At 44.9% G+C, this 26,672-nt stretch overlaps 1 protein-coding gene across 1 annotated transcript in view; it reads right to left on the bottom strand.

The window, feature by feature from the left end:
* LOC123121225 (uncharacterized) overlaps window positions 1–26,672 on the bottom strand; it is a 49,217-nt gene that overhangs the window by 14,292 nt on the left and 8,253 nt on the right. The window lies entirely within an intron of this gene.

Genomic DNA, 26,672 nt, shown 5'->3' with positions numbered 1-26,672 from the left:
GTTTCCGATGCAAGAATCACTAGCATACATTTTCCTGTTTTACGCTACTTTGCAATATTTGCTAGTCGTTGCTTAATTGGTCGCGGAAACTGTGGAAACCTTAGTGTTCCTGATATTATTATTTTGTTCCATGCTTTATTCCATGATGACTCTGTTAGTATGGGCGCTATTATTGCCAAATGGTTAAGTCTGAACCGTACGAAGGGCCCCATCTTTGGAGGTGTCTATGCTTCACGCCTTGTTGCATAATATAACGTACCTATTAGGCACTATGAAAAAGAAGAAAAATTGCTGCCTACTGTTTATTTAGATTATAAGAGTATGGTAGCGCATGATTTTATTGTTAAGAATAGGGAAGGGGCGCTTAAATACAAATTGTTCTTTGATAAACATCACCCTTAGACTATTACCTTGCCTGCTCCTTCCTTGTTTGATTTATCTGCAGGCCAATATCTCGTTCCGCTGGCGGCCATTCACGCCTACCGGAACCCTACACCAGCCATAGAGCCAGAGCCGGAACCACAACTTGATCCTCCACGACAGTCTAATTACCAGTGGGACCCGGAGGCGATTGCCAACCAGTGGCAATTCGAGGCTTCTTCTCAGTACAACCCCAACTACAGCTTTGGATATCCGCCAGGCCATCTGTGGCAATAAACCTACTTAGGCCAAAAGCCTAAGCTTGGGGGAGTACGTATTTCTCACCGACATTACATTCATATTCACACACTCATTGCTAGTTGTCGGTGCTCATATTCTTTCATTGTACTATCCATGCTAGTTTATTTTCTTTTTCTTGCTTTCTTCTTGTGTGTTTGATAAACCTTAAGAAAAAACCAAAAAAAATTAGTAGTAGCTTTTAGCTAGTTTATTTTCTTGCTGTAGTAGTAATAATTAAAAGAAAACCGAAAAATATTTCCTGTTCTTCTTTTGCTTGTTGGGAGCTTTCCCATGTAAATAGTTTTATTTCTTTTCTTTTTCTTTGGGGGTCGATAGGAGAAGACCATGATGAAATTGTTGAAGTGGCTCTTATATGCATTATTGTTGATTTGACCAAGAGCCCATATTACCTTGTCTTCTCCTATTTATTGAATGCTCGCAGATTCTAGCTTAGTCCAATGCACGTGCACTACTATTATTATTCACATCGTTCGGTCGTGCAAGTGAAAGGAAATTATGACGATATATGATGGACTGACTGAGATGAGAGAAGCTGGTATGAACTCAACCTCTCTTGTTTTTGTAAATATGATTAGTTCATTGTTCCTGATTCATCCTATTATGAATAAACATGTTTGCAATGACAATTAGAGATTATAGTTACTTATGCCATGCTTAATTAGCTAGGAGCTTATAATGGTTTACCTTGCGTGCCAACATGCTATTAAAATGGTTGTGATGTGGTATGATGGGGTGGTATCCTCCTTTGAATGATTCAAGTGAGTTGACTTGGCACATGCTCACACATGTAGTTGAAATAGAATCAACATAGCCTTCACGATATTTATGTTCATGGTGGATTATATCCTACTCATGCTTGCACTCAATGTTTATTAATTTTAATGCATGTTCATGACTGTTGTCGCTCTCTAGTTGGTCGCTTCCCAGTCTTTTGCTAGCCTTCACTTGTACTAAGCGGGAATACTGCTTGTGCATCCAATTCCTTAAACCCCAAAGTTATGCCATATGAGTCCACTATACCTTCCTATATGCGGTATCTACCTGCCATTCCAAGTAAATTTGTATGTGCCAAACTCTAAACCTTCAAATGAAATTATGTTTTGTATGCTCGAATTGCTCATGTATCAACTAGGGCTGTCCGTATCTTCCATGCTAGGCGGGTTATTCTCAAGAGGAGTGGACTCCGATCCTCACTCACGAGAACATGGCTGGTCACCGGGATGCCCAGTCCCATGCTTTATGCAAATCAAATCAAAATAATTGCAAACAAAACTCCCCCGGGACTGTTGTTAGTCGGAGGCACTCGTTGTTTCGAGCAAGCCATGGATTGATCCTTGTTGGTGGAGGGGAGTATAAACTTTACCATTCTGTTTGGGAACCGCCTATAATGTGTGTAGCATGGAAGATATCGCCATCTCTTGGTTTGTATGTTGACAATGAAAGTATGCCGCTCAAAATATTATTTATCTCTATTTCAAAATCGAGCTCTGGCACCTCTACAAATCCCTGCTTCCCTCTGCGAAGGGCCTATCTATTTACTTTTATGTTGAGTCATCACCCTCTTATTAAAAAGCACCAGCTGGAGAGCACTATTGTCATTTGCATCCATTACTATTAATTTATATTGGGTATGACTATGACTGGATCTCTTTTACCATGAATTACAATGTCTAGTCAGTCCTTGATCTTTAAAGGTGCTCTGCATTTATGTTTTGCTGTCTCAGAAAGGGCTAGCGAGATACCATTTTGTTATATCATATTATGATTGTTTTGAGAAAGTGTTATCATCCGAGATTTATTATTATTGCTCGCTAGTTGATTATGCCATTGATATGAGTAAACATGAGACCTAAGTGTTATTGTGAATGTGGTTAGTTCATAATCTTTGCTGAAAAGTTGAACGCTGGCTTTACATATTTACAACAACAAGAGCAAACAGAGTTTGTAAAAGTTTTCTTTATCACTTTCAGTTTGTCAACAGAATTGCTTGAGGACAAGCAAAGGTTTAAGCTTGGGGGAGTTGATACGTCTTCGTCGTATATACTTTTCCAAACAATTTTGCCCTTGTTTTGGACTCTAACTTGCATGATTTGAATGGAACTAACCCGGACTGACGCTGTTTTCAGCAGACTTTCCATGGTGTTACTTATGTGCAGAAACAAAAGTTCTCGGAATGACCTAAAACTCCACGGAGCTTATTTTTGGAAAATATTAAAAATATTGGCGAAAGAATCAAGGTCAGGGGGCCCACACCCTTGCCACGAGGGTGGGGGCGCGCCTGCCCCCCTGGGCGCGCCCCCTGCCTCGTGGGCCCCCTGGAGCTCCACCGACTTCAACTCCAACTCCATATATTCGTGTTCTGGGAGAAAAAAATTAGAGAGAAGGATTCATCATGTTTTACGATACGGAGCTGCCACGAAGCCCTAAAACCTCTCGGGAGCGCTGATCTGGAGTCCGTTCGGGGCTCCGGAGAGGGGAATCCGTCGCCATCGTCATCATCAACCATCCTCCATCACCAATTTCATGATGCTCACCGCCGTGCGTGAGTAATTCCATTGTAGGCTTGGTGGACGGTGATGGGTTGGATGAGATTTATCATGTATTCGAGTTAGATTTATTAGGGTTTGATCCTATCTTAATGCTTGTCACTAGGGCCCGAGTACCATGATTTCAGATCCGAACCTATTATGTTTTCATGAATATATGTGAGTTCTTGATCCTACACCTACTATGTGTCATGATCCGGCAACCCCGAAGTGACAATAATCGGGACCACTCCCGGTGATGACCATAGTTTGAGGAGTTCATGTATTCACTATGTGTTAATGCTTTGGTCCGGTACTCTATTAAAAGGAGACCTTAATATCCCTTAGTTTCCGCTAGGACCCCGCTGCCACGGGAGGGTAGGACAAAAGATGTCATGCAAGTTCTTTTCCATAAGCACGTATGACTATATTCGGAATACATGCCTACATTACATTTATGAATTGGAGCTAGTTCTGTGTCACCCTATGTTATGATTGTTACATGATGAACCACATCCAGCATAATTCTCCATCGCCGATCCAATACCTACGAGCTTTTCACATATTGTTCTTCGCTTATTTAATTTTCCGTTGCTACTGTTACAATCATTACAAAACCCAAAAATATTACTTTTGCTATCGTTACTGTTTCTATCATACTACTTTGCTACTAAATACTTTGCTACAGTTATTAAGTTATCCAGGTGTTGCTGAATTGACAACTCAGTTGCTAATACTTGAGAATATTCTTTGGCTCCCCTTGTGTCGAATCAATAAATTTGGGTTGAATACTCTACCCTCGAAAACTGTTGCGATCCCCTATACTTGTGGGTTATCAGTGTGCCAAACAGAGTCATCACCGACAACGGCACACAGTTCACAAGCCACGCCTTCATGCAGTACACCCAGGACCTCGGCAGCAAGATCTGTTTTGCTTCTGTTGCACATACACGGAGCAACGGCCAGGCTGAGAGGGCAAATGCGGAAGTGTTGCAAGGCCTCCGAACAAGGACTTTTGACAGGCTACACAAGTACGGACGGCGCTGGATTGATGAGTTGCCGGTGGTTCTTTGGTCGATCAGAACGACGCCAAATCGAGCCACCAGCCAGACACCCTTTGCCCTGGTATACGGGGCAGAAGCAGTTCTCCCCACGGAACTCACATATGGGTCACCTCGAGTGCTCTCTTATGATGAGCTTGAGCAAGAGCAGTTGCGCCAAGATGGCGCAACGCTCCTTGAGGAAGATCGTCTTCAGGCGGATGTGCAAGCAGCGCGCTACCAGCAAGCCTTGCGCCGCTATCATAGCCGCAAGGTTCATGCCCGAAGCTGTGAGGAAGGCGACCTTGTTCTTCGGCATGTTCAGTCGGCCAAGAATTCCAACAAGTTGACGCCAAAGTGGGAAGGCCCTTATCGGATAATACGAGTCACCAGGCCCAGCGCAGTCCGCCTAGAGACCGAAGATGGTATTCAAGTGAGCAACTCCTGGAACATCGAACATCTTTGCAAGTTTTACCCATGAGGCGCGGTTGTTGGGCCTCCCGGCAAACCACCCTTTTGTACAAGCCTTGCCGGCAAGGCATGTGACCCTTCGTACAAAGCCAGGCGCAGACCGTGAGCATAAATAAATGAAGCACTGGCGCCCTAAGTTTTAGCATGCATGCTAGGTTGAGTCTCTCTCTATGTTAGGGTTCATAGTGCTTGGCGGCAACTAACCCTTAGCATAGGGGTCGAGTATGCATTTCTCTGTTCCTTTCCATCCTTTTTGGTTCGCAGGATGCGTGGACATTTCCACCGGGCCATCTTGGGAGAAAAGAGAAGAGGCCAACGTCGGGACCCCGACAAGCCAAGGTTGCCGGGGACTGCGGGTCTGAGAATCCAATCGCGGCAAGCCAAGGTTGCCGGAGGCTGCGGCATCAGATAAGTCTTTCTCCCCCACTCTGTACCTCCGTGTGAAACTTGAACGTATGAGACTTCGCTCGCTCTCGTACCATCATGCTCCCTCAGTCCCGTTCCCGAAGACCTTGCTTTGGGTCGGAACTTGGTTGCAGTGCGATGGAAAGAGGATGAGCGAAGAGCCCAATCGTACTTGGCCCCCACCTCCGCCAAGGACGTGAGAGTAGCCGGGCTATAGAACAGGAGAATGGCAGGGCTCGTTGCCGGGGTGCAGTGTTTATTTTAAGATAACAAGGACTTGTTCCTTGGTGTGGCTCTTGCCCACACGCAAACAAAACCCGGCAAGCACCCCTCTTTTCATTAATACATTGCTAACAAGTACAATTCATATGAGGTGCGTACATGATCAAGAGGGTTACAAGATCTAAGTTCTACTAAGGCTCATGGGCTTACAAGCTAAAAAGAGATATGGTGCCTGTAATCCCTTTCTTGTCCCTCTCTTCAGGAAACGGAACAAGAAGGCAAGAGGGCAAAAGGAGCGCCTAGGCGAGGTACGAGCAACAGAAGGCGCCAAGAGAACATATCGGCGGCCGCTGATGTCTACTACACAACCTTCTTCTTGTAGACGTTGTTGGGCCTCCAAGTGCAGAGGTTTGTAGGACAGTAGCAAATTTCCCTCGAGTGGATGACCTAAGGTTTATCAATCCGTGGGAGGCGTAGGATGAAGATGGTCTCTCTCAAGCAACCCTGCAACCAAATAACAAAGAGTCTCTTGTGTCCCCAACACACCCAATACAATGGTAAATTGTATAGGTGCACTAGTTCGGCGAAGAGATGGTGATACAAGTGCAATATGGATGGTAGATATAGGTTTTTGTAATCTGAAAATATAAAAACAGCAAGGTAACTAATGATAAAAGTGAGCACAAACGGTATTGCAATGCTAGGAAACAAGGCCTAGGGTTCATACTTTCACTAGTGCAAGTTCTCTCAACAATAATAACATAATTGGATCATATAACTATCCCTCAACATGCAAGAAAGAGTCACTCCAAAGTCACGAATAGCGGAGAACAAACGAAGAGATTATGGTAGGGTACGAAACCACCTCAAAGTTATCCTTTCTGATCGATATATTCAAGAGTCCGTAGTAAAATAACACGAAGCTATTCTTTCCGTTCAATCTATCATAGAGTTCGTACTAGAATAACACCTTACGACACAAATCAAGCAAAACCCTAATGTCACCTAGATACTCCAATGTCACCTCAAGTACCCGTGGGTATGATTATACGATATGCATCACACAATCTCAGATTCATCTATTCAAACCAACACAAAGTACTTCAAAGAGTGCCCCAAAGTTTCTACCGGAGAGTCAAGACGAAAATGTGTGCCAACCCCTATGCATAGGTTCATGGGCGGAACCCGCAAGTTGATCACCAAAACATACATCAAGTGGATCACGTGATATCCCATTGTCACCACAGATAAGCACGGCAAGACATACATCAAGTGTTCTCAAATCCTTACAGACTCAATCCGATAAGATAACTTCAAAGGGAAAACTCAATCCATTACAAGAGAGTAGAGGGGGAGAAACATCATAAGATCCAACTATAATAGCAAATCTCGCGATACATCAAGATTGTACCACCTCAAGAACACGAGAGAGAGAGAGAGAGAGAGAGATCAAACACATAGATACTGGTACATACCCTCAGCCCCGAGGGTGAACTACTCCCTCCTCGTCATGGAGAGCGCCGGGATGATGAATATGGCCACCGGTGATGGATCCCCCCTCCGGCAGGGTGCCGGAATAGGGTCCCAATTGGTTTTTGGTGGCTACAGAGGCTTGCGGCGGCGGAACTCCCGATCTATTCTGCTCCCCGAAGTTTTTAGGGTATATGGATATATATAGGCGAAAGAAGTCGGTCAGGGGAGCCACGAGGGGCCCACGAGGGTGGAGGGCGCGCCCAGGGGGGTGGGTGCGCCCCCCTGCCTCGTGCCTTCCTCGTTGCGTCCCTTACGTACACTCCAAGTCTTCTGGATTGCTTCCGTTCCAAAAATAACTCTCCCGAAGGTTTCATTCCGTTTGGACTCTGTTTGATATTCCTTTTCCGCGGAACACTGAAACAAGGGAAAAACAGAAACTAGCACTGGGCTGTGGGTTAACAGGTTAGTCCCAAAAATAATATAAAAGTGTTTAATAAATCCCATAAACATCCAAAACAGATAATATAATAGCATGAATACTTCATAAATTATAGATATGTTGGAGACGTATCAGCATCCCCAAGCTTAATTCCTGCTCGTCCTAGAGTAGGTAAATGATAAAAGAAATAATTCATGAAGTGTGAATGCTAGTAGGTGCACAAGTTTGATCAATGATAATTTCAATCACCTTTTCTAGCATCATTATATATCATAACAGTAGCTCATCTCGTAAAGCTTCTCATGATCAAGTAACAATCTATTGACATGTTAAAGTATAGATCATAAACTTTCTTGAAAACTAACAAACCGTGTTATTAATCATCAAACAATTACAATTCATCTTATTTTCAGGAAGAGTCTATGTCAGAGCTTTGATTTAGCAAACTCCACATACTCAACTATCATTTAGTCTTTGACAATTGCTAACACTCATGCGATATTTATGGGTTCAAAGTTTTAATCAGACACAGAGAAAGATAGGGGCTTATAGATTCGCCTCCCAACCTTTTACCTCAAGGGTAATGTCAACAATAATAGTTCATGATGCCTTACATCCAATGGGATATATATATCAGAATCTTTCCAACACGAGGTGCTTGCCGAAGGATAAAATGAAAAAGGGAAAGGTTAAGATCACCTTTACTCTTGCATAAGGTAAAAGACAACGATAAAAGATAGGCCCTTCGCAGAGGGAAGCAGAGGTTGCCATGTGCTTTTATAGTTGGATGCACAAAATCTTAATGCGAGGGAACGTCACTTTATATTGCCACTTGTGATAGGGACCCTTATTATGTAGTCCGTCGCTTTTATTGCTTTCATCTCACAAGATCATATAAAGCTTATTTTCTCCACACTAAAAGATCATACATATTTAGAGAGCAATTTTTATTGCATGCACCGATGACAACTTACTTTAAGGATCTTACTCAATCCATAGGTAGGTATGGTGGACTCTCATGGCAATACTGGTTTAAGGGATGGTTGGAAGCACAAGTAGTATTTCTACTTGGTGCAAAGAATTTGGCTAGCATGAGGGGGAAAGGCAAGCTCAACGTGTTGGGCGATCCATGACAATATACTTTATTTCGGATATAAGAAAACATAACCCATTACATTGTCTTCCTTGTCCAAAATCAAAATTTTAGCATGTCATATTTTAAAGAGTGCTCACAATTACAGAAGATGTCCAAGATAGTATATTTATATGTGAAATCTCTCTTCCTTCAATATTCTTACATGAATTGTTCAAGTGACCAATACAATGTTTTCTAACCTTCAATAAATTTACCACCTCTACTTCTTATATGTGAAGTGATTACTCCCCATGGGATAAGCATATGAAACATATATAATTTCAGATTTATGATATTCAATTCATTCAACCATTTACTCGTAGGATATAAGTGAAGCACACGAGTAAATGACAAACTACTCCAAAAAGATATAAGTGAAGATCAATGAATAGTTGAATAATTTTGTAACTATGTGAAAACTCTCTAACATTTAAGAATTTCAGATCTTAATACTTTATTCAAACAGCAAGCAAAAATAAATAAAATAAAATGATGCTCCAAGCAAAACACATATCATGTGGTGAATAAAAATATAACATCAAATAAAGTTACCGATGGATGAAGACGAAAGAGGGGATGCCTTCCGGGGCATCCCCAAGTTTAGACGCTTGGTTATCCTTGAATTTTACCTTGGGGTGCCTTGGGCATCCCCAAGCTTAGGCTCTTGCCACTCCTTATTCCATAGTCCATCGAATCCTTACCCAAAACTTGAAAACTTCACAACACAAAACTTAACAGAAAACTCGTAAGCTCCGTTAGCGAAAGAAAACAAAACACCACTTCAAGGTACTGTATTGAACTCATTCTTTATTTATATTGGTGTTAAACTTACTGTATTACAACTTCTCTATGGTTTATAAACTATTTTACTAGCCATAGATTCATCAAAATAAGCAAACAACACACGAAAAACAGAATCTGTCAAAAACAGAACAGTCTGTAGTAATCTGTAACTAACGCAAACTTCTGGAACTCAAAAACTTCTACCAAAATAGGACGACCTATATAATTTGATTATTGATCTGCTGCAATTGGAATCAGTATTTTATCATGTTCTGGTGATTTTAAACAATTGTTTTCGTGAACAGAAATTTCTGGAATTTTCAGCAAGATCAAATAACTATCATCCAAGAAGATCCTATAGGTCTTACTTGGCACAAACACTAATTAAAACATAAAACCACATCTAACCAGAGGCTAGATGATTTATTTATTACTAAACAGAACCAAAAAGCAAGAAACTAAAATAAAATTGGGTTGCCTCCCAACAAGCGCTAGCATTTAACGCCCCTAGCTAGGCATGATGATTTCAATGATGCTCACATAAAAGATAAGAATTGAAACATAAAGAGAGCATCATGAAGAATATGACTAGCAGATTTCAGTCTAACCCACTTCCTATGCATAGGGATTTTGTGAGCAAACAACTTATGGGAACAATAATCAACTAGCATAGGAAGGCAAAACAAGCATAACATCAAAATTTTCAACACATAAGAGAGGAAACTTGATATTATTGCAATATGTAGAAGCATATGATCCTCTCTCATAATGATTTTCAGTAGCATCATGAATGAATTCAACCATATAACCAGCACATAAAGCATTCTTTTCATGATCTACAAGCATAGAAAATTTATTACTCTCCACATAAGCAAAATTCTTCTCATTCGGAATAGTGGGAGTATTATAAGAAACTCGAATACTATAAATTGTTTCCACATTAATGGAGTAATGTTCAGAAAAAGGGTAATCATAATCATGAAAAGTTTTATGGTTATCATTATTTTTAATAGCATACATGTCATCACAATAATCATCATAAATAGCAACTTTGTTATCATAATCAATTGGAACCTCTTCCGAAATAGTGGATTCATCACTAAATAAAGTCATGACCTCTCCAAATCCACTTTCATCAATATAATCATCATAAATAGGAGGCATGCTTTCATCATAATAAATTTTCTCATCAAAACTTGGGGGACAAAAAATATCATCTTCATCAAACATAGCTTCCCCAAGCTTGTGGCTTTGCATATAATTAGCATCATGGATATTGAAGGAATTCATACTAACAACATTGCAATCATGCTCATCATTCAAATATTTAGTGCCAAACATTCTAATGCATTCTTCTTCTAGCACTTGAGCACAATTATCGGAATCCTTATTTTCACGAAAGACATTAAAAAGATGAAGCACATGAGGCACTCTCAATTCCGTTTTTTTTAGATTTCTTTTATAAACTAAACTAGTGATAAAACAAGAAACAAAAAGATTCGATTGCAAGATCTAAAGATATCCCTTTAAGCACTCACCTCCCCGACAACGGTGCCAGAAAGGAGCTTGATGTCTACTACACAACCTCCTTCTTGTAGACGTTGTTGGGCCTCCAAGTGCAGAGGTTTGTAGGACAGTAGCAAATTTCCCTCAAGTGGATGACCTAAGGTTTATCAATCCGTGGGAGGCGTAGGATGAAGATGGTCTCTCTCAAGCAACCCTGCAACCAAATAACAAAGAGTCTCTTGTGTCCCCAACACACCCAATACAATGGTAAATTGTATAGGTGCACTAGTTCGGCAAAGAGATGGTGATACAAGTGCAATATGGATGGTAGATATAGCTTTTTGTAATCTAAAAATATAAAAAACAGCAAGGTAACTAATGATAAAAGTGAGCACAAACGGTATTGCAGTGCTAGGAAACAAGGCCTAGGGTTCATACTTTCACTAGTGCAAGTTCTCTCAACAATAATAACATAATTGGATCATATAACTATCCCTCAACATGCAAGAAAGAGTCACTCCAAAGTCACTAATAGCGGAGAACAAACGAAGAGATTATGGTAGGGTACGAAACCACCTCAAAGTTATCCTTTCTGATCGATCTATTCAAGAGTCCGTAGTAAAATAACACGAAGCTATTCTTTCCGTTCAATCTATCATAGAGTTCATACTAGAATAACACCTTAAGACACAAATCAACCAAAACGCTAATGTCACCTAGATACTCCAATGTCACCTCAAGTATCTGTGGGTATGATTATACGATATGCATCACACAATCTCAGATTCATCTATTCAAACCAACACAAAGTACTTCAAAGAGTGACCCAAAGTTTCTACCGGAGAGTCAAGACGAAAACGTGTGGTAACCCCTATGCATAGGTTCATGGGCGGAACCCGCAAGTTGATCACCAAAACATACATCAAGTGGATCACGTGATATCCCATTGTCACCACAGATAAGCACGGCAAGACATACATCATGTGTTCTCAAATCCTTAAAGACTCAATCCGATAAGATAACTTCAAAGGGAAAAATCAATCCATTACAAGAGAGTAGAGGGGGAGAAACATCATAAGATCCAACTATAATAGCAAAGCTCGCGATACATCAAGATCGTACCACCTCAAGAACACGAGAGAGAGAGAGAGATCAAACACATAGCTACTGGTACATACCCTCAGCCCCAAGGGTGTACTACTCCCTCCTCGTCATGGAGAGCGCCGGGATGATGAAGATGGCCACCGGTGATGGATCCCCCCTCCGGCAGGGTGCCGGAACAGGGTCCCGATTGGTTTTTGGTGGCTACAGAGGCTTGCGGCGGCGGAACTCCTGATCTATTCTACTCCCCGAAGTTTTTAGGGTATATCGATATATATAGGTGAAAGAAGTCGGTCAGGGGAGCCACGAGGGGCCCACGTGGGTGGAGGGCGCGCCCAGGGGGGTGGGCGTGCCCCCCTGCCTTGTTGCTTCCCTTACGTACACTCCAAGTCTTCTGGATTGCTTCCGTTCCAAAAATAACTCTCCCGAAGGTTTCATTCCGTTTGGACTCCATCTGATATTCCTTTTCTGCGAAACACTGAAACAAGGGAAAAACAGAAACTGGCACTGGGCTCTGAGTTAATAGGTTAGTCCCAAAAATAATATAAAAGTGTTTAATAAAGCCCATGAACATCCAAAACCGATAATATAATAGCATGAATACTTCATAAATTATAGATACGTTGAAGACGTATCAGCCGCCTAGGAGAGGGCCGGTGATGATGGTGCCGAGAGAAGAGTTGGAAGACGAGGCAGCGGCCCGTCAATATGCGACGAAGGCGTCGGGGCCATCGTACTCCAAGTTGACGGCCGCCACCCGCCTTCTTTGCCTTCTCCGGCCATCCCACGCCGGCCGCCCAAGGAGGCGACCTCGAGAAGTTCAAGGGGCCCGGTGCAGATGATGCTGCTGCCGACGCCGCCCCGAGACGGCGGGTTCGACACCTAATCGGACCCGTCATCCTCCCGCCTGCTACCCTCGTCGTCACTGTCGCTGTCCTCCTCGTCACTCCTGCTCGAGGAAGAATCTTCGTCGTCGAAGGAGCTCTCCACACAGCACTTTAGGCGAGTTCCAAAATCCCCAAAGACCTTGACGGAGAGGAGGCCGTTCTCCATCAGCTTGAAGTAGAGAACGAGCCCCGCCATCAGGCTGTGGATGCGAGCGAAGGTCTTCCATCTACGACAGAGATACATGACATGAGGGGCTGGGAAGTCGACATCGACCCATGTGCCGCTATTCCCACAGCCCCTCATATGCAATCTCAGGGCCTGCGGAGGATCGAGCTCCATCTCCCGAGCAAATGGAGTGGGGAGACGGAGATGACGGCGCGCTGGCCGGCGTAGCCTGATGAAGAATTCACGAGGCTGGTCCCCGACGTGGCCCTCCATTGGGGGAGGGACCACCGGCGGAGGCGAGGCCTGTATGCCGCCCCGTCCTCCTCTCCTCGAGCGCCACGGCGACCTCAGCCTCGCCCCCTCCCCCTTCCCCTTGTGGTCGGCGAGAGATCAATATGTGCCGTCCCTCCCCCTCCCCTCCTTATAAAGGGACGTGATCGGGGCTCGGCCGTCTCTCTGAAGCAATCCAGCCCGTTAAGGTGGCAGCAGGCGTGGCCGTCGACCGCCCTCCTCACCCAATTGAAGGCGTGTGGGTATCGACCCACGCGCGCGCCTTGCCGTATTCCATGCGCTTGTTACTTACCCCGCGCCTTGCATGCGGCGTATGTGGCGCGAAGGACGGGTGTGGTGGGAAACGTGGAACGACGGTTCCAAGGCAAAGAGAGTAAATGAGCAGCGGCCTTGCAGTCTTGAAAGGACACGTACGCCGCCTCTTTACTATTTACCACAGGATGACGCAAGCATGCTTCGGTCACCCCGCGCACGACCCCCACGTCGCGCATTCAACGCGGGTCTTAGGGAAGCGCATCGGACGGAAAAGTTACTGCGGTAAAATCCCGCTCCACCTGCCCGCGCACCGTTTTGGGCCCGGCCCAACAACGAGTCGCGCTTATGTGTGGCCCAGGCCGGGGGGCTCCTGTCGGTGTACAAAAGTAGGGGCACTCCTTTGTACCCCTTTACTTGTGCACGGGCAGTCAGAGCCACGCCTGCGGCCACACTCGACAAGGCAGAGGAGGGAAGTCAAAGGCGCAAGGCGCTCGAAGCAACGCCAAGACCTGAGACGGGAGAAGCAAGAGGGCAAGGTGGACGCTCCCCGGCAAGACCCTTGCCAGGGCAGCCTCCGCAGCCCCGGCAAGAGCCTTGCCGGGGCAACTTACCCAACGCCAGTAGAGCGCACCGCCCTTGAGCCCAAGGTTTCCAACATCATCAACCCCATTGAAACTAAGGCTCGGGAGGCACCTCCATGGCGGCATGCAGATCTTCTTCAAGATCATAAACACACAAGGTCAAAGGAGGACCAGAAGACGACGATCCTCGGCAAACGGCTCGCCGAGGAGATCCGCGAGACCTCCGGCATGACCCTTGCCGAGGACGACCACGATGCCTCTTGCCGGGGGCCCGGCAAGACCCTTGCCGAAGACACCCGCGGGGCCACAGCTAGGCCCGCACCCACCAAAGTTCCACCGCCGTTCCCATGCAGCTGCCAGCCCAACCAGTAAGGAGAGCACCTGTGTGGCGACGTGCGGCCCCAAGGCCAACTCAACAAGCACCTGCGTGGTGACGTGCAGACCTTCGTGAAGACCCTATCGTCGCGCCATCTCAGCAGCCTACCAGCTTGCGTGGCACTACATGCCCCGCTGGCCTGAACGCGTGTCGGAACAAGGCAGAGCGGCGATGGATGGGACGGGCCTCGCTACCACTCCTGATAAAGCAACAGGACAACTAAGGGGCGCATTGAATGCACCTTGTCCCGTAATGACAAGCGATAAGCTTAGACACTGTACGCCTTTCCACCTCATGTGTGCCACTATGGCGACCCCTTTTGGCTATAAAAGGAGGCCCGAGGCATACTGGAGAGGGATTCGGCTCTTTGAACAAGGCACGCATCATAGCTAGTTCAAGATCTCAAGAACACCCCAATATACACCAAAAGCAGGACTAGGGTTTTACGCATCCTCGCGGCCCGAACCTGGGTAAACGATCTGTGTGCTTGCCCCTGGACCTGCTCTCCTTGCAACCCCGTGCCCTCCGACCGTAGTAGGGGTCCCAGTGATCCCATAGGTGTCGTTTCCCATAGACACTCTTGTTCTTATCTTCTTTCTGAAAGGAAAAATTCTTACTTGTATGTTTAGATAGATACTTGTATAATTTTCTTACTTTTATTATTGCTTCTTATTATATAGTGCGATGGTTTTTGTATCCGCCCCCGTCGGTCCTCGTCCTCTCTATGATTCGGATGTGGTATATATTATATTTTATAACTAGTTGGTTCATTTATTGTTTACGACAATTATGCCGACCAACGTGACATAGATTTTATTTATCTAGGAGGTATGTGAACCAGAAATTCCAACCGACCCTATTGTCTAGAGGTTAAATTTAGTTGAAGAAGAAAACAATTACTTGAAGGAAAAATAAAAAAAATTGAGGAGGAGAAGATGATATTGGAGTTGCATGTTGCGGATGTCGTCAATGATCACAAGATCAAGATAGATGCAATGCGCTTGAAGATTAGAAAGATTTGAAAATATGCCATTCATACCGAGGCTTGGTATCATTATGCCGTTACTTTGGTTGAGATTATGATCGCATTTGTTGTTGCATTGAAATGTTTTACATAGTTTCAATGTATGGTTTAATTAGATGCTCTGGAGAGCTATATGTTGTTTAATGAGAACTATGTATGTACTTTGGTTTTAATGTGATGATGAACTTCTATTAATTTGGTCACTTATCTATTCGTGATGTTCTGTAATGGTCTTTGACACACTTAATTATATATAACGCACGCAGATGAACTGGCAATGGATGTACGGTGAAAGACCCACCTCCGAGTACATTAAGGGCGTGCATAATTTTCTCGAAGTGGCTGAGGCAAACAAGCAGAATGATTTTATGTGTTGTCCATGCCCTATATGTGGGAATATGAAGTCTTACTCTAACTCGAAAACCCTTCACACCCACCTGCTTTATAAGGGTTTCATGCCACACTATAATGTTTGGACCAAGCACGGAGAAATAGGGGTTATGATGGAAGACAACGAAGAAGAAGAGGACGATGACAACTATGTGCCCCGTGAATACGGTGATGCTGCAACAGGGGAAGCTGCTGAAGATCAAGAGGAACCAGACGATGTGCCCGGTGATGATCTCCGTCAGGTCATTGTTGATGCAAGGACGAGATGACCCTGGTAATGTTGACGACGAGCGCCCCAGGAAGAGGGTTCCTGCCAAGGTGATGTGGTATGCTCCTATAATACCACGGTTGAAACGCCTGCTCAGAAACGAAGAGCATGCCAAGTTGATGTGATGGCACAGAGAGGACCGTAAGAAAGACGGGAAGTTGAGAGCACCTGCTGACGGGTCGCAGTGGAGAAAAATCGAGAGAAAGTACTGGGAGGAGTTTGCAGGTGACGCATGGAACGTATGGTTTGGCTTAAGCGCGGATGGCATTAATCCTTTTGGGGAGCAGAGCAGCAATCACAACACCTGGCCCGTGACTCTATGTATCTATAACCTTCCTCCTTGGCTGTGCATGAAGCGGAAGTTCATTATGATGCCAGTTCTCATCCAAGGCCCTAAGCAACCTGGCAACGACATTGATGTGTACCTAAGGACATTAGTTGAAGAACTTTTACAGCTGTAGATTGGAAACGGGTACGTGTGTGGGATGAGCACAAACGGGAGGAATTTGACCTACATGCGTTGCTGTTTGTAACCATCAATGATTGGCCTGCTCTTTTGTAACCTTTCAGGACAGACAAACAAGTGATACCACTCATGCACGCACTATTTAGATTACACCGAAAGTATATACCTGGACAAATGCAGGAAGAATGTGTACCTGGGGCATCATCGATTTCTTCTGACCAACCATCAATGTCGAAAGAAAGGCAAGAATTTCAAAGGCGAGGCAGATCACCAGAAGAAGCCCGCCATGCATACCGGTGATCACGTACTTGCTATGGTCAATGATTTAAAAGTAATCTTCGGAGAGGGTCCCGGCGGACTATCTGTTCCGAATGACGCTGAGGGATGCGCACCCATGTGGAAGAAGAAATCTATATTTTGGAACCTACCCTACTGGAAAGACCTAGAGGTCCGCTCTTCAATCGACGTGATGCACGTGACGAAGAACCTTTGCGTGAACCTGCTAGGCTTCTTGGGCGTGTATGGGAAGAAAAAACATACACCGGAGGCACGGGAGGACCTGCAACACTTGCACGAAAAAGAAGGCATGCCTCCAAAGCAGTATGAAGGTCCTGCCAGCTACGCTCTTACCAAAGAAGAGAAGCAAATCTTCTTTAAATGCCTGCTCAGTATGAAGGTCCCGTCTGGCTACTCGTCGAATATAAAGGGAATAATAAATATGGCAGAGAAAAAGTTCCAGAACCTAAAGTCTCGTGACTACCACGTGATTATGATGCAACTGCTTCCGGTTGCATTGAGGAGGCTTCTACCGGAAAACGTTCGATTAGCCATTGTGAAGCTATGTTCATTCCTCAATGCTATTTCTCAGAAGGTGATCGATCCAGAAATGCTACCAAGGTTAAGGAGTGATGTGGTGCAATGTCTTGTCAGTTTCGAGCTGGTGTTCCCACCATCCTTCTTCAATATCATGACGCACGTCCTAGTTAATCTAGTCAACGAGATTGCCGTTCTGGGCCCTGTATTGCTACACAATATGTTCCCCTTTGAGAGGTTCATGGGAGTCCTAAAGAAATATGTCCGTAACCGCGCTAGGCCAGAAGGAAGCATCTCCATGGGCCATCAAACAGAGGATGTCATTGGGTTTTGTGTTTACTTCATTCCTGACCTTAAGAAGATAGGTCTCCCTCAATCGCGGTATGAGGGGAGACTAAGTGGAAAAGGCACGCTAGGAGGGGACTCAATAATATGTAGGGACGGGCATTGTTTGTCTTAAGCACACCACACAGTTCTACAGAATTTTACCTTGGTGACCCCGTATGTCGATGAACACAAGAACATTCTATGCTCCAAACACCCGGACCCGTGTGATGACTGGATTACATGTGAACACATCAGGAGTTTCGGCAGTTTTTTGCAAACACGTCTCAGGGGTGACAAAACTGTTTCTGATGGCCTGTACTCGTTGGTGAGGGAACCATCTTCGACTGTAATGACTTACAAAGGGTACGAGATAAATGGGAGTACATTTTACACGATCGCCCAAGATCAAAAGAGCGCCAACCAAAACAGTGGTGTCCGCTTTGTTGCAACAATCAAGAGGGGAAAGGACACATATTATGGTTACATAGTGGACATATGGGAACTTGACTATGGACATGATTTTAAGGTCCCTTTGTTTAAGTGCAAATGGGTCAATCTGTCGTGAGGCGGGGTACAGGTCGACCCACAGTACGGAATGACAATAGTGTATCTAAACAATCTGTGGTACACAGACGAACCATTCGTCCTAGCCAATGATGTGGCCCAGGTTTTCTATGTGAAGGACATGTCTACCAAACCGAGAAAAAGAAAAGGAAGCGGATACATCATACGATGAGCCAAAGCGCCACATAGTTCTTTCAGGAAAAAGAGACTTCATGGGATTGGAGGGCAAGACAGACATGTCTGGAGATTATGAAAAGTTTCATGAAATTCCTCCCTTCAAAGTCAATGCTGACCCAATGACCCTGTTAAACAATGAAGATTATGCATGGTTACGGCGCAATAAGCAAGGGACACAAGCGAAGAAAAAGTGAAGACTTTTTATCCACAACTATTATGATGATGCCTTTGATCTAGAATATCACTGCAGTTACATGTGAACAAATGAAATCCCTTTGTAACAGATGAGTTTTCGTCCGAAACCCTGATAGTTCCAAAGAGATTGTCTGTTTTGTACACGAAGTGCATCCAGTTTTTGTCATAACCCTCTCAACTTTTTAGCAAATGCTATGTGGGTGAAATGATGATACCATGCCAACTTTTAACCTGTTCAGAGTTCATTTGTAGTGCTTTTCAATTTAAGGGTCATTTAGCTGAAAGAATGAACTAATAGCAAAAAGAATGAACTAATAGCAAAAAGAATGAACTAAAAAAATCAATTAAAATATTCTGTTATGATCCACTAAAACAAAACTATAATCTCCTTCAATAGAAAAAAGAATCAACTAATAAGTTTTTAGAAAACTCCAATACCAAAAGGAATCAACTCAGAAATTTTTTATAAACCTCTTGTATTATTGAAACTAAAATTATATAAAATTTATGCAACCAAAATTATTAAAGTATTTTCTGTTCAAAACATTAAAAGCAAAAAGAATTCTCATAAAGAATTTTTTTTGTTATAAACTTTAATAGCAAAAAGAATTATCATAAAGAATTTTTTGTTAGAAACTAAAATAACAAAATCTGTTTTTGAATATAATGATAAAACACAATAATATTAAATAGCAGGAAAAATAATCACTCAAAAATCTATTTTTATAGTAAAGTTATTCAAAAACTAGTGATTCACACAAATTTCAAAAAATTCAAATTTAAACTATTCAAATTGGAAAAGAAATGGCACTAACAGAAAGTTTAAAATTTTTATTACCTAAATGCAAAAAGAATTACATAAAAAACTAGTAAGTATTTTGCTATAAGTAGAAACAAAATAAAATAAATAAAGAAAAAAGAGAACAAAAAAATTAAAAAAGTAGGCCCACAGGCACAACGTGAATACGACTAGAAACCCAACCATGGGCCAAGTTTCAGGCCCGCAGCAGGCCCAGTAGGCCCACAGGCACAACGTGACACATACTAGGCCAGAAAGCCTGCAATTGAGAGGAGTTCGAGAGGGTGGGCGCACCAACGCTTATAAACCACCCCCGAGCTCACTCAACTAGCGAGGTGGGACTAAACTTTGGCCGCGACGCGAGAAGCACAGGGCCTTTTGTCCCTGTTGGTGGCACCAACTGGGACTAAAGGGGTGCATTGGTACCGGTTGGTGGCACCAACCAGGACCAATGCACCCCTTTAGTCCCAGTTGGTGCCACCAACAGGGGCCAAAGGCCCCTACTTCCCGCCCTTTGGGCTGCTGAAAATTGACCTTTGGTCCCGGTTGGTGCCACGAACCGGGACCAATGCTCAATTTATATAAGAAACACTTGCGAAAAGTTTCAGTTTCATCTCTCACTTACCCCCCGCGCCCGACCTCCTCGACGCCGCCCGCTGCCCCCGCCGTCGCCGTCGTCGTTGCCAGCGCCCGTCGTCGCCGCCGTCTGCACCCTACTTCGTCGCCGCGCCGCCCCTGCCTCGATGCCGTCGCCGTCGCCGCGCGCGCCGCCCTACCCCGACGCCGTCGTCGTCACCACCCCCGCGCCGTCGACGCGCCCGTGGTGCGCGCCGCCCCTCCCCGTTCGGTCCGGCGGCCGGCCGCCTCCCTTGTGATTTTTTATTATTTTGTTGATTATTTTGTAGATATATGCTTTTGTTTTGCTCATATATATATAGATGATGTATGCTTGTTTTGTTCATATATATATTATGTATGTTTTTTGTTCATATATATATATATATATGATGCATGCTTTTTTTGTTCATATATATATGATGTATGTTTTCTTTTCATATATATAGATGATGTATGTTTTTTTGTTCATAGAATATTTTTTTGGTTAGTTGTACTCTTAGTGCATTTTATGTTAGTATAGATTTTAGGTTAGTGGGGAGGAAAAATAAAAATAAGGAAAAAGAAGAAAAGAGGAAGAAGGAAGAAGGAAGAAGAAGAAAAAGAAGGAGAGGAAAAAGGAAAATAAGAAGAGGAAGAAGGAGAAGAAAAAGAGAAGAGGAGGAGTGGAAGAAGAGGAGAAAAAATAAGAAGAGGAAGAAGAAGAAAAAAGAGAGGAGAAGAATAAGAAATAGAGGAGAAGAAGAAAAAATAGAAAATTTTCTATTTTCTCTTCTTCTCCTCTATTCCTTCTTCTTCTCCTCTCTTTTTTTCTTCTATTTCTTCTTCTTCTTCTTCTCCACTATTTTTTCTTCTTCTTCCTCTTCTCATCGGGAACGAGGGTGTCGGGAACTAGGGTCTCGGAAACTAGGGTAGAGGGTCGAGGGTCGCCGTGGGGTCGAGGGTCATCGAGGGGTCGAGGGTCGTCGAGGGGTCGAGTGTCAAGGGTCGTCGAGGGGTCGAGGGTCGAGGGGTCGAGGGTCGAGGGGTCGAGGGTCGCCGAGGGTCGTCGACGGGTCGAGGGTCGTCGATGGTACGTCGAGGGTCGAGGGTCGTCGAGGGTCGAGGGTCGTCGAGGGTCGAGGGTCGTCGAGGGACGAGGGTCGTCGAGGGGTCGAGGGTCATCGAGGGGTCGAGGGTCGAGGGTCGTCGAGGGTTGAGGGTCGTCGAGGATCGAGGGTCGAGGGTCGTCGCGGGGTCGAGGGTCGAGGGTCCTCGAGTGGTCGAGGGGTCGAGGGTCTCCATTTAACAAGAATGCCCCCATTATGGATGTGCACAAGTTGATCCATTTTTTCTGATCTCATCTATATATATTCTTCTATATGTCACGTTGTGTGTCAAAGTATTGAAGAAATCCATGGCTACATCATTTGCTGGAAGTAACAGGCGTATGACGCTACGAAGCTCTTCAAAGTTGTTTTGGAACGGAGTTCCTGATAGAATGATTCGCTTTTTGGTACGGATTTCAGCAAAGCCCTTCCAAATAGCGATATTCGGAAAGCTCTTGCTGAACTTCGTACCAAAAAGCAAATTATCCTATCCGGGACGTTCCAAAACAATTTTGGAGAGCTTCGTACCATTATGCGCCTGTTACTTTCGGCAAATGATGAAGCAATGGTTTTCTTGAATCCTTTGACACTAGACAACGTGACATGTAGAAGGGTAGATGAGATCAGGAAAATATGGACCATTTTCTGCACATCCAGAATGGCGCCATCTTATTAAATCCCTTAAAGGTTAAGAGAATCCGAGCGGTCAAGGATCGGAACTAGCTAGGGTAGGGGGTCAAGGGTCGCCGAGTAGACGAGGGTCGAGGGTCGAGTATCACCGAGGGTTCGATAGGGGGACGTCGATCAACCCCCTCTCGCTCGACTAACTCTCGAGGACACCCAAACCATAGAAAAAAATGTTGTCGATCTCGTACCCCCTCCCGCCCCTACCCGACAAACTCTCTCAAGATTTATAAGAGATTTATCAAGAATGCCCCCATTATGGATGTGCATAATTAAGTTGATCCCTATTTTTTTCTGATCTCATCTACCATTCTATATGTGCACGTTCTCTTGTGTCAAAGTATTGAATCCTTTGAAACTAGACAACGTGACATATAGAAGGGTAGATGAGATCAGGAAAAATAGGGACCATTTTTTCTGCACATCCAGAATGGCGCCATCTTGTTAAATCCCTTGTTTGACATTCATGAGAGAGGCGGTCCGGATGTCAGACATTCATGAGAGAGGCGGTCCGGGCCAAACCCTAGAAGCGTTGCCGAGGCCACCCCAAACCCTAGAAGCGTCAAGGCCACCCAAATTTACCATGTTAAAAGGGTGTTGTCAAGGCCACCCCAAACCCTAGAAGTGTTGTGATTAGCTAGCTAGGTCTATGTTTGCCACTATTAATATATCCATCTCTCGTGTTTGTATATTAATTGCCATGTTGTAATATTTGCAGAAACTATGGATCAACAAAGAGACTTCGAACAAGAAGAGATATTGGGGGACATAATCCGCAATGGAGGTGATGTCTTGTCGTTACTCAATGACCTCGATTGTCTGGAAGGAGAGGAAGCAGGCTACAGTGATCGAACAATGGAGGAGGAGAGTCATGATCGTGATGGTGGCTCCGGCGACCGTGATGACGGCTCCGGTGACCGAACGGAGTCAGGATCAGCTGTTGCAAAGTCCGGAGAGGTATATATATATACATATATTAAGCCTGTGCAGACTAGCTAATTGATGCATTAATTGTTTTGGTATGTACATATATTAACTCTTCTTTCTTCTTTTATAGCCCTCCAGATCGAGCAAAACTTCAGTAACGAGACGAGGCCCGAAGAAAAAGTTGCTCCAGGATGAAAGGTCCACGATCACACAAATCGCGCGTGATGGCCAACCGGTTGAACCCCTTCGGACCAAGGAAGCATTTTCTGCTTAGTGCGGGGTTCTTGTTACGGACATGATCCCAACCAGCATCTACCAATGGTATAAGCCTAAGAAGGAAGACCCTCAAGTTTCTTATGTCAGAGAGAGACAGAAAGATGATCTTTGGACCGCGCTGAAGGAAAATTTCACCCTACCGGCAGAGGAGGATCCGTATAAGCCAGTTATAGAGCCATTGGTCAAGGCTCATGCTCTCAAGAAGATGGTAGGTCTATTCAGGAGGTGGAAGAATGAGTTGAAATCAACGTATGTCGACAAAAACAAGACTCCAGAATTCACCGGCCGATTTGAGAAGATAAGAGATCATTGGGCCGAATTTGTGGCCCACAAGACATCGGAGAAGAGTAAGAAGATGTCAGCGACATACAAGATAAATGCTGCAAAGAAGGAGCATCACCATCGCACGGGGTCAGGCGGATACCTCAAAGCCCGGCCGTTGTGGGACAAGGCTGAGAGAGACCTGATTGCTAAAGGGGTCGAACCAGAGACATTGCACTGGCCAGACGGTTCAAGGACTTGGTTCTTCGGGGTTGGGGGAACTTTGGACCCTGAAACGGGGAAGTGTTGTTGGACGGACGAGCAACTTGCAACACCCATCACGAAGCTTCAGGCAGCAATCAAGGCAGCGCAGGAAGGGACGTGCGTTCCCGACAGAGAGAACGATGAGCTCACACAGGCCCTCAGGAATCCTGAGCACCCTGGACGAACACGAGGCACGCCAGGCTCCATTGCATGGAAGGTTGGGTTTCCCAACGCAGTCGGTTACAAAACCCAAGAGAGGGGGAGGAAAGTGGAGCTGAGCAAATTGCACAAGCTTCAGGCAAGAGTACGAAAGCTAGAGGAACGACAAGTTGTTGAGAACCAGCGAGATCCTGCCCAAGCTACCCCAGAAGCTACCCCGCCATCTCAGCGGAGAAGCAGCGTGGCTTCCACCGAGCTCGTTCAGCAGCCTGACTTCACGGGTCCTAGCTACCTCGTGGATGCTATCACGGATTCACACTAGTGCCAGCTTATGACGCAATGGCAGAACCTCAAAGTCAAGGCGGCTGTCGGCTCTGTGTTCCCTCCTTCACCCGACGCAATTTTTCACTGCCTTCCGATTCCACAAGGCTATGTTGTTGTGATGGTGGATGAAATAACGGAGAAATTTTAGGAGCTCCATCTTGACCACCCAACAGGTGAAGGGGAGACTCAGCTGGGTCCTGCTCTGAAGACTCCATGTCTATGGCGGAAGGAGCACATCAAGCTTCTGAACTTCACGCCTCCGGCGAGTCAGCTGGGCACTCCGCCTCCTCCGCCTCCTCCTCCTCCTCCTCCGGCGAGTGATCAGGGCACTTCGCCTCCTGCTCCGGCGCGTCAGGGCGGCAGTACTCCGCCTCCTTCTCCACCTGCTCCGGCGCGTCCGAGCAGCCCGCCTCCTCCTTCGCCTTGTCGGTGATGGTGGAACACAGACGCCGCCGCTCCGGCTGCTCCGGCGCGTTGTAGCACTCTGCCTCCTTCTTCTCCGCCTTGTAAGCAATGAAAGTAGACAGTCGCAGCCGCTCCGGCTGCTCCGGCGTCTAGCAGTACAGCCAGAGCCGGGAGGCAATACAGATTCGGTCCTTCTCTCAAGCCTCTAGAGAAGTTACCATATGAGATGAGCGAGGAGGAAAACAAGAAGATCTGTGAAGCCCAAGTGAAGGACTTCTTTGAAACGCAAAAAGCTAAGAAACATCCACCTCGGGAGGAGAAGATAGATCCAGTGAAAGCGAAGCGCACTTTCGATGCCCTGAAGCGAGCACCACCGCCTTCGCCGCATTATTGAAAGGACATATAAGGAAGCGGAGCGGTGGGGAAGTACTTGCAGTGATCGAAGGTTAGCAGAACGAAGAAGTGGGAAAAAATTCCCCAGCTCGGCGAACAAGCGAAGCAATCGTGCCCCCCCCCCCCCGCTCAAGGTGTCTGGCGGTATCGTCGCTAATCTTTCGGCGATGGTGCCCGGTACCAATCCTGGAGATTACATGCCCGACGATGCACTTTTTGATACAATGGAGGTGGACACATTCAAATACCGGCGCGGGAAGCCTCTCATCAAACCTGGTCATTCTCCTCTAACAATGATGATGAGAAGATTCCATGATTGGTACATGGATATCTGCAGCAAGTCTGGAAAGGATACTTTGACGCTGAGAGTTAAAGAGGAGCACAACCTCGTTGGAATTGATCTGTTGTCTGTTCCATATGAGGAGTTCTTCCAGTTTTTCAATCAAAAGGCCCTCGACAAAGTAATAATCACTTGCTACTGTCAGTAAGTACTACTTCTGTAATTAAGTCTCTATATATAGCTCAACTCTTTCATTGCATGTATATATAATTATACTCACTATATTATGCAGATTGAAGATCGCCGAATTGAAGAAAAGACAAATCGGTGATATTGGGTTCATTAACACAAATCTCATAGATGAATGGAATGTTAAACATGATGCCAAAGAAACCGAGGCCAACTTGCTACGATCATTACTTCGAAATCAAAACAAAGATACAATACTCTTTCCTTACGAATTCAAGTGAGTGTTACTGTCTTGTGCATATTCGGTTTCCCTTATTACTCGAGGTTATAGTAATGTAATTGATGAGTTATGCATGCGTGCACAGCTTCCACTTTATTCTGCAAGAGATTAAGCTTGAGCAGGGACTAGTAACTGTCATAGACTCGAGACGAAAAGATCCCGAGGAGTATGCGACCATGACTAAAATGCTCGAGAAGTAAGTTCAATCGATCATTATCGCACCATATCAGCAACTTTGTTCATTTCCTGATATCAAGTAATTGTTTTCTTTGTCTGGCAGGGTTTGGAAGAAGTTCACCGCAGAAGCTCCGGTACTGCCGGGGGAGCTGCGATTTAAGCACCCCAAAGTAAGTACTACTAGCTAGTTCCGCGCATCTCCCATTGATTCTAGCTATAGTTCCATCAATACCATTTAGCATGCTTGCTTATCAGTTTGATTGACCTCTATTTCTTGTAAATTGGTTGTGGCAGGAACCCAGGAATAATTACTGTGGATACTTCGTTTGCGAGTTCATCCGCCATACGACCTGTGAGAGGAGCTACTCTAAAAAATATTCACAATTTTATTTTATTACCATCATTTGTGTTGAGTTTCATTCATATATATGTATTAAACCCCTTCTTCAAATTAGATGTTTCAGATGCGGGATGAACTCCTACCACAAGATCGCATACGAGCAATTCAAGAGGAATTGGCGGGATTCTTTCTTGAACACGTCATCGATGAAGATGGAGAATACCATGTGGAACTTGAGTTCAGATGTTAGGGGATTGTAACTGATCTTATATTGTATATGTATGTAGCCAGTAGCGTCGGATAGATATACGAAAACTTGTTGTTCAACCAATCTCTCGGAGAAGGAGAGGTCGATCACTTCTCTCTGTATATGTTCATGACGATCTTCTGTACTTAATGGTTTCCTTCATTTTCTTACTAGCTAGCTAGTGTGTCGAGTCCTCTCTATACGTATAGTACGTAGCGTCGACCAAGCACGCAGATAAGAGAGGACACTTCTCTCTATTAGGTAGCTAACACAATATATGAAACCCCTAAATTAACCCTACAAACCCCCAAAACCCCCAACCCCCCCCCTTCAAAAAAACCCTGCCACTGAACTGCTGACGCGTGGATGCCTTTTGGTCCCGGTTGGTGCCACCAACCGGGAC

This window comes from Triticum aestivum, chromosome 5D (genome assembly GCF_018294505.1).
Source record: "Triticum aestivum cultivar Chinese Spring chromosome 5D, IWGSC CS RefSeq v2.1, whole genome shotgun sequence".
NCBI classification, from domain to species: Eukaryota; Viridiplantae; Streptophyta; class Magnoliopsida; order Poales; family Poaceae; genus Triticum; species Triticum aestivum.
The sequence above is the reverse complement of the archived record's forward strand: the minus strand, read 5'-3'. Positions and strand labels throughout refer to the sequence as shown.